We start from the raw sequence: 10293 nt of genomic DNA, 5'->3' as shown, positions 1-10293 counted from the left end.
CCAGCCACCAGCAGAGCCAGCTGTGGCGCCCGCGACGCCGAGTGGATCCTGATAACCAGGCGCCCTCGGGAGGGGGATTTCATCTTTCCTTTTACCAGAAGGAAGTGTTCTCGGCAGCTTGAGCCTGAACACCCAGGCCCGGAAAGAGGTTTTTTCTCCATAGAAACACGAATTGAATTTAGAGCCAGAGGGAGGCCTGGCCACCCAGCCGGGAAAGGCCACCTCCCTCAGGAGTGTTTCTGGGCTGTGCCTGTTATCAGTCCTCCTCAGCCCCCCCCCCCCCTCGGAGCGCCTTGCCCAGTGGTCATCTGGCTGCCTGGGGAGCTAGGAGAGATCCTCGTGGGCACAGAAGCCCCTCCACCCAGGAGAAACAGTGTCTGAGACACAAACAAGGTGCCTCACGGAAAGCCCAGCAGTGCCTGGCGCACCGAGTGCCTAGTTGGTACTTTTCTTTCCCAGGTTGGATCTATGTGATTTCTCCACTGGACAGCCTTCCCGTTCTCACCAGGTCCGCCCTGGGTGCCCCCCGCAGCCCCGCACCTTGTCTCAAGTCCCTGGTTGTGACCATGCAGAGCGGACCCAGCCCACCCCCTTTCCCGGGCGCTGGGCCTCTCTGGCACGGTGTCCATGTTCCAACAACCCTGGCTTTTCAGGCAACGAAGCCCTGCAGATCGCCTGTCTGTGCCGTCGCTTCTAGATTGTTTTCTGATCCCTGATTTTCAGTTTGGTTCTTCAAACTCTAGGTGCAGTATATTGCAGCTTGTTCCTGTTCAATTCTGTCTCATTGGTCCTTACTGTCTTGGTGAGCCTGTCAGGTGTTCCAGAATCTTAACCCTATCATGAACCGATAGTGCGTTCTCACCTTGAGCCCTGGGACACACAAATCCGAGTCATCCGTGGAGTCGATGCCTCAGAGAAAGGGAGCCTGGGCCGGGCGGTGCTCTCCTGGGTTTGGGCTTGGTACTGACTAACAATCAGTTGTCTTGGCCCCATGGTCCGTCTCCATCCAGGCTACTCCAGCAACTCACCTTTCCCACTTCGTTTGGGAGGTGTCATGGAGACAGTCAAGGCCTTTCTGAAAGTGAATATTGCCAATCAGGCCTCTGAAATGGTAAGTCCACCAACATTATCCCCTCCCCTCCCCCCAAGACAGCACCTGTGGTCTGTTTCATAGGACTTCTTTGTAGCATTGGACTGATGCTCCCCCTTCCTTTCTGAAGCGGGGGTGTGAGCCGTAGGCCGGCAGGTGCAGATCCGGGGCCGTCACAGAGGTTGTGTGTCCTTGACCCCGTCACTCGCCTCTCTCTGCTCCCATGTCCTAACCTGTGAAACGGGAATCATAGCAGAACCTACCCCACTGTGTTCCTAGTGAAATGAGTCAGTACCGGGAGACACGTGGTCAGAGGGAACAAACCAGGTGCCTTCCGTGGTTATGTTAGGCTTACAAAACTAACGATCTAGAATGTTTCAGGGATGTTGCAACAAAACACTAAACATGTCTGTAAACCAAGGAGCTTTGACATTTTGAGCCCAGATGACCCTTGGAGAGGGGAAGCAGCCCAGCTTCCCACCCAAGGGCTCGGCCTGGTCGTGATGGAGGACGCTGTTGGCATCATGTAACCCTGACCCACAACCAGGGCACAGGCCTAGCGTCTCAGTGATGGGCGAGCCCTGTGTGACGTCCTTTCGAATTGCTCGTCGTCTATACAAGCATTTCTGGTCTCCCCAGGCCCCATATCTCCCTCACCAGGTGTGTCTCACCCCCTTGTTATTTGGGCTGCTGAGCTTCTGGATTTCTTTTTTTTTTATCCTCACCCGAGGACATTTTTCTATTTTTTGTACAGACAGAGAGGGAGGGAGAGAGAGGAAGAGAGAGAGAAACATCGATGTGAAAGGGACACATCGAGTGGCTGCCACCCGCACGACCAACCAGGGCCGGGGACAAACTGCAACCAAGGTACATGCCCTTAGCGGGAACCGAACCCGGGTCTCTCCGGACCGCAGGCCGACGCTCTAACCGCTGAGCCAAACCGGCCAGGGCTGAGGTTCTGGATTTCTGAATGTGTCCCTCCACATTTCTGATCGTTGTTGACCTCACAGGTGGCATCAGTGAGGGGTTAGTGCTGAGGACCTGGCAGCACACGTCCCGGGGTCTCAGCCTGGGTCACAGGGGCAGGGCCGCTTGGGGACCAGGTTGCAGAAGGTTCCCGGCAGACTCTTTGTTGCTTCTTCTAAATGATGTTACATTGTGTCTGTTGTCGCAGCTGCGCGTGCAGCTTCTATTTTAGGGAAGGAGCAACCAATTACAAAATGCTTTCTGTGCAGTGATGCAGGGTCTTTGTTAAAACCAGCAAACTTCTGCCCTGGCCGGTTTGGCTCAGCGGTTGGAGCATCAGCCTGTGGTCCAGAGAGACCCGGGTTTGGTACCCACTAGGGGCACGTACCACAAAAAAGGAAAAAAAAATTATATATGTATATATATATATATACACACACACACACACACACACACACACACACACCATCCTACTATATATATATACTGGCTTTTATCACTTAAAAGGAAATGAACATCTTCAGTGTTTCCCAGGATCCAACATCGTCTTGAAGGTTTGCACAGGTTTCCGTATATGGCTAGTACTTTACCGAAACTACTATTTGACACGTTTTTCTCTATTAGAAAACGCTCGACCTTGAACACCTCGTGGGTCTATCTGGACCCACGGGCTGACCACGCTGACGTGCTGGTCAGCGGTGGGCCTCATGCGGGCACCTATGTGTGTGTCCACTCACCGAGGGCGTGACCCAGGAAGGGGACGGACCTGGTCACCACGCAGGTGTCTAATCGCCTCTTTACCCGTGTTTTCCGAGTCAGTCATTTTCTTCTCAATATCGAACTCTACTTTCATTTCTTGGCTGATTTTCGAAACAAGATGACACATTCCCTCCTTTTTGGTTACAGCTTTGCTGGGGGATCCAGACACCAGGCAGCTCGCCCGGTCCACGTGTGGGCTACGGATTCCCGGGGCGCGTGGCGCTGCGACAGGCCGCAGAGCACTTCACCACCCCATAAAGCAGCCCTGGGCCCTTCACACTGCCCAGCCCCCAGTCCCTGCGCTGACCGACTTCCGTCTGTCTGTCTCCTCTGCGCATGCTGACACTTGGAGGAGGAAGGAAAGGCTTCCTCTCCCCAGGGGGCCACGCTCGTAGGTCCCCTCAGACTGCTCCTGGCTCCTCAGCTCTTCGAACACGAGCTTCCTTCCATTTGTCTCTCTGCTTGGTTCTTGTTTGTTCTTCCTTCTTACTCATGGAAGGAGTCAGTTGCCCTGTCCCTCCAGGTCCCCGCACCGGCTGGCCAACCCTCTGTCCTGCATGTGGGTTCTTCCCCTGGTCACCCCCCCCACCAGCACCTTCCTTCTTTTCTTTTCTGTTTCTTTCTCTTGTGGATTCACAGCCTTTCATGTCTCCAGGCCACTCTGTGGTCCCTCAGATGTCCTGCGATCGCTCCTCATCTGCCTGGCAGCCGCTTTGATGATCAAGCGCTTCCCGTCACAAGGCGGCCGCTCCGTCTGAGCTTTCTCCAGTCTCCTGAAAAGTTCACGACTTTGTGTCCTCTGCCCGCAACTCCCCCGGCCTGCGCCTCTGTTATTCTGTCCCCTCGTCGGGATTTCAGCTCCAAATAGGGAGGCAGTCGCTCAGAGGTAGACACGTTGACCTGGACGGCTGCCAGGCTGCCCACCACCCTCCGCAGAGCAAAGCCGCTCTGGCCCCTCACCTGGCACCTCGCGGGCGCAGGGAGGTCGCACCCTCGCAGGAGGCTGAGCACCCGAGTCTGTGCACGTGGCGCGTCTGTGACTCGGTCCCAGAGGAGACACTTCCAGGTCAGTTCCCATGAAAGGCCCGGCCTGGTGCGTTCTCTCCTGGCTGTTGGCAAGGGGGTGTCACCGCCCCATTCTGTGCCCCCGGACCCGAGGCTCACCTTCTGCGCCAGGCTCCTCCATTTTCCTGACGGCAGCCTGCGCGGTGTGTTCAGAATCCACGTCTCAGTGGGAAACGTCCGTAACCCTCATACTGCTACGATGACCCAGCAGCACAGGGCCTTCCGGAGGGGCCGTTCTCTTCAGCGAATCCTTCTGCCACCGCTGTCGGCCCTGCTTCTCAGGAACAGTCTCAAGTCTGAGGTGACAACATTGTAACTGCGCGAATGGCTTGTTCTGTAGAATAAGCTGGGACAGGGCTTTGGATGACTGGGACTTGCTTCTTTTCTGAATTATTTGGCACCAAGACATTCTGAACATAAATCTTTCTGTTGTGTGGGTGGACAGAGTGGAGCCTTCAGGTGTTGGGGGACAGGCCCCTTGCCTCTGTTCATTCAGGCATGTGTGTTCACACCGTTAGTGTGGCTCCTCCTCGGGGCCAGGTGTGCTGGGCACCCCCACCTGGAGGACGCGTCAAACCCACCTGCTGCTCTCCAGAGGCCAGAAAGCACCTTGAAGAAGAAATGGTGCCGTTAGCGGCACCAGCATCCGCCCCTGGGGGATGACCAATCAAAGCCCGAGATGGATGGCGGACTGGGTTTACGTGGACGGCTGGCAGCCCATCCACCTTGGCTCAGCTTTAAGTTCTTCCCCCCAAAGGTGAGCCTCCCCACACCCATCCTCACTTCATCTCCACAGAGAACGGGCTCAGATCAGGGAGGCAGGAGACAGCAGAGAAGCGGAGACACAGACAGAAGCTAGTCTCCCGCCACGACAAACCCAGGGGAACAAGGAGCCGTTCTAGGGCTAGTAGGCAGCACACGGGCCACCTTCCCACAAAACAGTCAATGACCAGAGCACTGGCTCGAACGACCAGAACTTCCCAGGTCATAGGAGGGCGGCTCAGGCAACGGGCAGAGGAGGCTTGCCGGATGGGCACAGTGTCCACTGGATCCCCCCAGTGGTGCAAGTGTGGCTCAATGTCCATTTACGATAAAATCACTCCACAAAGCAGGTGTAGAGGGAACACACCTCAGCGTGAAGGCCACGTGTGAGAAGCCCACAGCTAACATCGTGGTCTCCAGTGGAAACGGGAAGTTTTCCATCAGGAACAAGACGAGAAAGTCCATTCTCACCTCTGTGACTCAGCATAATGTTGTGAGTGCCAGCCAGAGCGATGAGGCCAGAAAAGGAAATAAAAGGCATTGAAATTGGAAAGGAAGAAGTAAAACTGTCACTATTCACAGATGACATGATATTATATATAGAAAACCCTCCTTAGGGGTTTTTACTTCATCAAAAAAACTGTTAGAACTGACAAATCCAGTAAAGTTGCAGGATACAAAATGAATACACAAAAAATCTGTTGTATTTTTATAGACTAATAATGATCTATCAGAAAGAAAAATTAAGATAATAATTACATCAAAAAGAATAAAGAATACCTCATGGATTGCAAGTCTTAATATTCTTATTATTCTTAAAATATCCATACCATGCAAATTAATACACAGTTTCAATAGAATCACTATCAAAATTTCAAAGCTGCCTGGCTGGTGTGGCTCAGTGGTTGGAGGGTCGTCCCCTGGACTGAGAGGTGTTGGTTTGACTCCTGCTCAGGGCACATGCCCGGGTTTCAGGCTTGATCCCCAGTAGGGGGCGTGCAGGAGCAGCTGATGTTTCTCTCTCCCATCGATGTTTCTCTCTCTCCCTCCCCCTCCCTCTAAAACATCAATAAAACTGTATTCTAAAAAATTCAAAGCCAATCCTAGAATTTGTACAGGACAATGAGAGACCTGGGTAGTCACAGCAACCTTGAGAAAGAAGAACAAAGCTGGAGGTAGGATGCGACTGGCTTCAAACTACATCACAGAGCTACAGTAATGAAAACAATATGGCATTGGCATAAGAGAGACACGTAGCTCAATGGGCCAAAGTAGAGTCCAGAAATAAACCCACACTTATACGGTCAATGAATTGAAGACAGAGGAGCCAAGAATATATAATGGGGAGATAGTGTCTTCAATACATGGTGCTGGGAAAACTGCAAAATAATTGAAGTGGGCCCCATGCACCATACACAGAAATGAACCGAAAATGGATTGAAGACTTGAACCTAAGACCTGAGACCACAAAACTTTGAAGGAAACATGGGTGGTGAGCTCTATAAAAGAACTCATACAACCCAATAACAAAAAGCAACACAAAACCCCGCAGCTATCTGATTTAAAAATGGGCAGAGGCCCTGAACAGACATCTTTCCAGAGAGGACACGCAGATGGCCAGCAGGCACACGGAAGATGCTCACTGTCACGGATCATCCGGGGGTGGAAGAAACCGGTGAAGTGTTTTGTTTTTTGTTTAAATAACTTGAATAAGAAAAAAAAAAACGAGTTGCGCAGGAGACACGCAGAAGAGGATTAGCAGACGGATAGGCAGACATAAACGCAGACAAGCAGAGAGGTGCTGGTCCGGCCACCCGGGGCCCCGCTTCTCCGTCCCCAGAGCGAAGAAGTGCCCACGGCAGCCTCCCCTCCGAGCCGCGCTCCCCTGAGCCAGCGCCTCTTCTCCGTGGGATTGTGGTCAGAGCTTCCTACTCAAACAAAGCCCAGACTTCTCCAGCGTTCTGACCGTGCGTGTCTCTGTCTCCTGAAGTCCACCATGTGCCCAGATGCCTGTCACCGAGGTCCCTGGCCCTGGCCCGTGACACTTGCTCCCTCCTTCAGGCGACTGTCACCTGGCCCAGCAGTCAGGTCTCAGTGTCTGCCCCTTACCCACCTGTGAAAACACACACTGTCTCCCTCCCCAAACAGGCAGCAAGACCAGTGCACAGATGTGGTCTTTCCGGTGAAAATTGCCCTTTCGCTAGAATTTTCTCCGAGTACATTTTCAGCCCCGCACCGTGCTGACGGGTCCCTTGCACGGTCTCAGCCTCACAGCGTCCCAGGCGCGGGCACCGAGTCCTGCCTGGTCTTTCGTCTCTGCGTGAGCCCAGCACCCAGGGCTTCCGAGGCCCCCACGTGGGCGTGGGCTCCCGCTCCGCACCTGGCTCTGGTTTCTCTTTGCTGAGGAGTGACAGGACCCCCCCAGGCCTGATTTAAGGATCAGGCGTTCCCAGTTCCGACAGTTCTCAGTCTGGGCCGGCGGCTGGCACCTGCCGGGAAGAGCCCAGCCCCACGGGGCCGCCAGCCAGGCTCCAGGGACTCGCTGTGGCCGGGCTCCTTTCTGGGAGCACGCTGAGCGAGTTAGGGTTTCCATCTGCTACGAGACTGCAAGGGGCAGGGTCACCCTGATGTGGACTGTGGGGGACAAGATGAGACCCGGACCAAACAGCATGAGTCCGGGGTTCAGGACCAGGAGCTCCCAGGCAGGGCTCTGCGGGGTGGGGTCCTCGATCCAGGCAGGGACAGGACAGGCCCGGTTCTGGGTTCTCTGCCAAGTTCTGCTCACACTTCCGGGACCCGAGACCCCGAACCCAGGCCGTGGTCGAGCTGGACCGCAGGCTCCCCTGCTCTCGGGGCCTGTGCACACGCGTCTCGTTCCCCGTGGCGCAGGCGGCTGTGAAACGCGGCTCGGCTGGCGTGAGGCTGGGACTCTGAGGGTGGGGCAGGTGCGCGCTGCCGGCCCAGGCGAGGCGGCTGGTCCATCTGCTGCCTTTCGTGTCGCGTCTCCACTGAGGCCTCTTCTCAGATAAATGAAAATGTCCTGGAATTGTTCCTGGCCATGCTCTCTCCCCGGACTTGGGAAGCCATCTCAGCGCGTCTTTCACCCTCCACCCTCCACCCACAGCCGCCCCGAAGACCACTCAGACCCAGCGCAGCAGGAGAAAACAGTCGGCAGACGCCGGTCCCCTCTCGGACCCCTGGCGTCCGGGCGGCTCACTACTGGGGTCTTGTACTCAGCCATCGTTTGAGACCGGGATGCTGCCAAATGTAAGACCCCCCCAAAGTGATCTGCTCCATCCTCCGGCAATTGTGGGTGTTTGGGTGATGTGTGCGGCCTGTCTGCTCCTCCTCCAGGCACATCGCTCTAATCCCATCAGCAGTTCTCTGTGGTCGCGTCTGCCAGGACCCCCCTCTGCACAGGGTTGGGGTCTTGCCTTCCCTCTGGAGCTGGGGGCCTGGAGCTGCACCCGAACTCACAGCGAGGAGTCAGTGCCAAGGCCCCGGGCAGGGGAGCGGCACCTTCGGGATGCGTTCCAGCCACAGTCTGGGCCGGCCCATCGCGTGGCCACGTGGCGCCAGTGGCACGAGGTCACGCTGTGCTGCCCGTGGGTGACCCACCCGGCCTCCCACCTCTCCCTGGATCCGCCGCGCTGGCCCGTGTGGACAGTGTGGCCCCCGGGTCCCCGTCACCACGCGAGTTCCTCCCACCCAGCCTTTTCTGCATCACCTTCTCCGGCCAGGTCTGTGCTTGTGACGCTAACGGCTCCCATCGCCGAGGAGCTGCTGCTCTTGGGGGACGGACCTGCGGACAGCTGGCGGGCGTGGCGGGCAGACGGACGGGCGCCTGTCAGGGCAGAGGCAGCAGAGGCCTGAGCCTGGCTGCACCGCGACCTGTGCTGCTGAGGGGCCGGTGGACCCTGGGACAGTGCACGGTGGATCCCTCAGCCTGGTTGGCTCCAGCCGGTTCGTGGCGGGCACCCCCGCCGCCCAGTGCTGTGCAGCCCCTCACACCGTGGCCCCGGGGCGGGGATCCCGGGCACGGGTGGAAAACAGGCTTGAAGAGGGTGGACACCCAGCCCACGACGGTGCGAAGGGGGCACTTCCGGGAAAGGTCTGTTTTACGCAGACCGGCCGTGAACCCGCCCTGTGCTCAGAGCCTCCAGCCCGTGTTCAAGGACCCGCCGTGCCGGGTGCCGAGGCTGCTCCCAGGACAGTCACCCCCTAAAACACAGACTGCCCCTCTCGGGGGCCTGCGGCAGGGGGACGCCCACAGCCTGTGGGGATGGTCCCGGTCATCCCGCCCAACAGACACGCAGTCCTGGAACCGTCACGGCTCCAGAGCCCACACCTGAGGCTTCCGTCACTAATTTCCGGGATCTGCTGTGGAATGACTGGCAAACCCCGACTCTCAACACCCACGAACCAGTCGGAACGAGAACTAAAGACACCCCCAGTGTTTAAGCAGGTCCGGCGAGGTGACTGGGCCCCGACTTCCTCAGATGTGCAACGAGACGGTGGCTGCTCGGTTTGAATCTTTTTGTTAAGTTGGCCTCTGGCCACGTTGGAAACGGATCCGGACTTCAGAAGGGATGCGGCAGCTGCTCAGAGCACCAGCAGGCCCAGGGCTCGCGCCGACGGCGGCGGCCGAGGCAGACACGTCAGGGTGACGTGACGATCCCGGCGTCATCAGCGCCGCATGCGTGTGCCCAGGGGCCCGCACCCCGTGAGACAGAGCTTGGGGCTTTAGGCACCGGAGACCCCTCGAGTGTTTCCCTCCAGGACAAAGTATCTTCAGCTGGAACTGCGGTGAGCTGACACGTGACCAGCGTCTCCCCAGAGGGCGGGGCGGTCCGGCTCCCTCCCTCGGGCAGAGCAAACCTTTGCCTCTGCCCGGGACCTGCCCAACCAAGGGAGCCACAGCCGTGCCCAGAAAGGCCGTGTCTGCTCCCACGCAGAGTGTGCTTGGACGCACAAGGACGTACTGCGAGGATCCACTGAGGAGGCTCAGGGAGGGGCCTGGGCCTAGGCGCCCTCAGGAGCTGCCCCCGTGGTGTCCTGTTCCCAGGGGGCTGCTCCGTGCGCGGAGGGACTTCCACTACTGGACAAAGAGCGGGCAGGCGGCTGTGCTGAGAGCCGACTCTGCAGCGGCCCAGACGCAGGCCCGGCCACCGCAGCCTGACCCGGACCTGCTGCTCGCGCTGCAGGCACAGCTGTCCCGGGGCCTCCCCAGTCGTGTGCACACGTGTGTGTGCGTGTGTAGGAGGCAAGTGGACGGGAACAGCCGGGACACGCTTTGTAAGAACACAGGCAGGTGAAGGCCAGCGGGCAGCAGATGGCAGGAGGGACCGGATTCGGGGAGCCCTGGGACCTCTCTGGGGGGCGGGTCCCTCAGCTCAGACAAAGGCAGGTGGACGGGACTGTGCTGCCCGGAGCCCCGGACCAGGACGCAGCTGAGAGCAGGCCCTCCACCCCCGCCTGCCCCCACCCCCACACTTATTTGATGCTATGAAAAGAACAGAGGCTCTGAAGAGGCTATAAAGGGACCAGCCGAGCAGCAGCGCCAGCGCACGTCAGCACGCCGCTCACCTAGACTGCGCAGGTGGGGGCGGGTGCCCGGGCTGCTTCTGGGCCGAGAGCAAGGCGGCCATTAA

This window comes from Molossus molossus, unplaced genomic scaffold (genome assembly GCF_014108415.1).
Source record: "Molossus molossus isolate mMolMol1 unplaced genomic scaffold, mMolMol1.p scaffold_m16_p_6, whole genome shotgun sequence".
Taxonomy (NCBI): domain Eukaryota; kingdom Metazoa; phylum Chordata; class Mammalia; order Chiroptera; family Molossidae; genus Molossus; species Molossus molossus.
This window is presented reverse-complemented; position numbering follows the sequence as displayed.